At 43.7% G+C, this 3,426-nt stretch overlaps 1 long non-coding RNA gene across 1 annotated transcript; it reads right to left on the minus strand.

Annotated features, from left to right (window-relative positions):
- Positions 1 to 2,235: 2,235 nt before the first annotated feature.
- On the minus strand, positions 2,236 to 3,199 carry LOC308334951. Its single transcript, XR_013965943.1, has 3 exons — positions 3,124 to 3,199; positions 2,631 to 2,679; positions 2,236 to 2,330 (listed from the first exon to the last, which is right to left on the minus strand). It is a non-coding gene; the product is annotated as an uncharacterized lncRNA (long non-coding RNA).
- Between the last annotated feature and the right edge of the window lie 227 nt (positions 3,200 to 3,426).

The raw sequence follows: 3,426 nt of genomic DNA on the forward strand, positions 1-3,426 counted from the left end.
ATGCTTCTTTGCACTATAGGTTATTCATTATATTTAGTGTTTTTAGACGTACCGTATTTGATTTCTTTATGCCTGACCAGGACCTGGGTAATCAAATTTCGTTCTGTACTTGTATGAAATGACAACAACATTCCTTACAAGCTCGGTGCCACGCTATGCGCTTGTAGATCTATTTTTCAATAGCTAAAGTAACATAATGCTTAAAACAGCAAAAGGGGTTCCCGCTCAAAATGGGTTAAAGGGTGTAATATAGTGATAAGTACAGCTTTAGAGACTGATCTATGAGTGGCCGCATGACTGGAGTTTAATTAAAACCCCTTTCTTCTTAAGAGCAATCCACGTGCTGTATATATATTTTTGGAATGGGTGCACTGACTGAAGGGAGAGCAGCACCCCTTGAAATGAGTAAATGACACACAAATGATTTGTCGCTGGGGAGGGGTTGTCAACGCGCACATGGGGTCTAAGGTAGCTCTTGTCCATAGAGTCCTTAACCCATTTAGACCCGAGGACGATTCTACAAATCCTAGACAGTTTTCAAAAAAAAAAGCTATGTTTCTATGTCAATGGTTCTCAAACTATTTCATGTCAAGGACCCACAGAATGATATGTAATTGGCCACAGACCACAATCTCAAATTCAAATGTTCTCTGAAATAATATATATTCCAAATTTACACATTTTCACAGTTTTTCAAAAATAGCAGACCTACAAGCTCGTAGCGTGGCACTGAAAAGCTTGTAGATCTATTTTTCAATAGCTAAAGTATAACATAATCAGGGCTGCACATAAGCGGTGTGCCAGTGTGCATGCGTCGTCAAAATTCATTATGAGCTGTCAATCAAGCGCCGGGAAGCGCTTCTGCGTACCAACAGCTGGGGCCGCCCAGAATGATTATTATGGCCAGAATACCCTTCTGTGGCGAGAGCATTTCCCACTGACTGCCACTCAAAGTAGCTACTACTGGCCAATCACAGCACGTCTTGCACAAGTGCACTGGCCATTGTGGCTAATCACAGCGCGTTCTTATTCAAACGAGGGAGGATTCAATGCTGCTCGCTAAGCTTCTGGGAAGAGGGAGGAGGACAGGAGTTTACTGAGAAAGCCTGACACAAATGGTTTGGCTTCTCCGTACGGATGTGGAGCAAACTAAAAAGTAAAAGTTGTAAAAGGGCATGCTTTGGATGCTTTGCACTCTTCCCATTCGCCGCGGCGCTTGAGTTTGTTTTCCGGGTTCTGGAGCAAGTTGCTCGTGTGCGATGCCGTCTCTCACAGCCTAGGGGCCGCCGCCGGCCACCGACTTTTTACGGCTACAGGTTTTGGGAGGAGTGCAAAGCATTACGGACTGGCACTGCTGCTGCACAACATGAATTATTATTGTAAAGTCGGGTAGTGTACACCGTTTATTTTGCACCGAGGAGCCATGTGTGTCTGACTCTGAGTTGACTGTGTACATCGCCTCGGCTGAAAACAAAAGGGAAGCCTGACGTATGCTTCGCCGTACGACGTGTCGTATGTTGAACAAATAGCTGATCTGCAAGCTCACAACGTGTTGCCTGCGCACGTTGAGGAAACACGCCGCCAGCACCCACAGCGTCCCGAGCGGGAATCGAACACAGGACCTTCTAGCTGTGAGGCGACAGCACTACCAACTGTGCCACCGTGCCAATAGTCACATATGTTTTGTGCCGGTAAATGAGCCTTGCACAGCGCTACATATCTGACTGACCCCTCGCTGACGCAGTGCGTCCTCCTACAGCCAGCTGGGTGTTGTGTCACAAACAGGCTATGTGTGGTCACAATGTGTTCGGAGCGGATTATTGTGTTTAGGCTACACAAATAAACAACACGTTAACAGAACTCTATAGTATAGGGCCTCGCTCACAGATACAATTAATTATACTGATTAATTATACTGATTAAGTTTCACCCAGAATTATACTGACCTTGCAGGGCTGGCTTGGCAGGATTCTCTTCAATGCTCAGGACACTAGAAATTGGATGGAAACATAATGAGCCATACAAAAATAAGCTTTTCAGGGCAGCATAGAGCCCAAAAATCAAAATGCCAAACTGAATGAAAAGCTTAGTTAGAGCACACACAGACTTGACAATACAATTCAGGATCAGTGAAAATACCAGTCAGTCATGAATTTTCAGACTGGGGCGGTAACAAGATCATCACTTCCAGTAGTGGTAATGCATAACACATCACAAATTAGGATCATTAAATCCCTCAAGAGATCAGCACATACCAAGTGTAGAGACAGCAGGGGTCAAACTTGTTGCCATCTTCAGCCAGAATCTCTACGAGGATTGGGTGTTGGGAACTGTTGAGATAAAAAGCAAGTTTTGCAATGAATAAACTGCGGCATTACCAGGGCCAGCTTTATGTGGTTTTGGAGACATGCTCAGAAATGGTTTCAGTCATTTTCACAACCAGTCACCGCTCCCCATCAGGGTCCCAATAGATCACCTTACACCTGAAATGATTCAGGGTTATCAGTGTCGTATTGGGTCAACAGGAGAGCAGTACTTGCAAACTGGCAGGGTAACTGCATACTGGAATATTCATCATGGTCATCCTAGAGGTAAAGTTGCAGCAATGAAGACATCCGAGTTGTACTGACCTTGCATGGTTGGCTGGAATGGTCCTTTACAATGCTGCACTGCTGACAACTAGTGATGGGATGGAGACAAGAACAATGTTGGGCCATAATAAAAAACATAAAATTCCCCTTTTTAAAGCCAGTTGTAAAAAGACAAGATGTCCAAGCTGTTCTTCTAAAAGCACCACTGTATGTATGGTCACAAACTACTTTCTACTAAATACAAATTTACTTTAGTTACAAGTAATGTTGTAAATTATGAATTGAAAACACAACTGATAAAATATTTACGTCTCTAGACCGATTTTGCATCACACCGACAAGTTGCCTTGCAGACTGTTGGTAACCCGAACATTATATCCCCTTATTGCCAAGGAAACACCAGTGGGTCCACCTTTTCAGGTTCTGGCATTGACAAGGCGTAAGACATTTGCGGATGTCATCACAAAGGAACCTGGTGTTCATGTCTAAAGAGTGCCATTCAGTCACGTGTTATCTGCAAACATTTATATACCTTAACGTGCCATAGTCGAGTTCAACCAACAGCGGTCAAGATGCACCAGAATCACCGCTAGGTCATCTGGAACAGAAGAAAGACATTTTCAGTACTGTGTAAATTAGCCACGTTTAGTCAAGTGTCACCGACTGCCTCCACTAACATCAGCAATTGTTTCTCAACAGCAGTTCAGAAGAAAGAAGATTCCAAATTATACCATCATTGTGAAGGCAATAATATTTACACTGCCAATAAAGTCATTCCTACTTGAAATTTCTTTGGTGGTCCTTCCTCTGGTCAGATTCCAGTCGCAGCAGGAGT

The sequence above is a fragment of the Protomyctophum bolini genome, assembly GCF_963924005.1.
Source record: "Protomyctophum bolini genome assembly, chromosome: 20".
In the NCBI taxonomy this organism is placed as follows: domain Eukaryota; kingdom Metazoa; phylum Chordata; class Actinopteri; order Myctophiformes; family Myctophidae; genus Protomyctophum; species Protomyctophum bolini.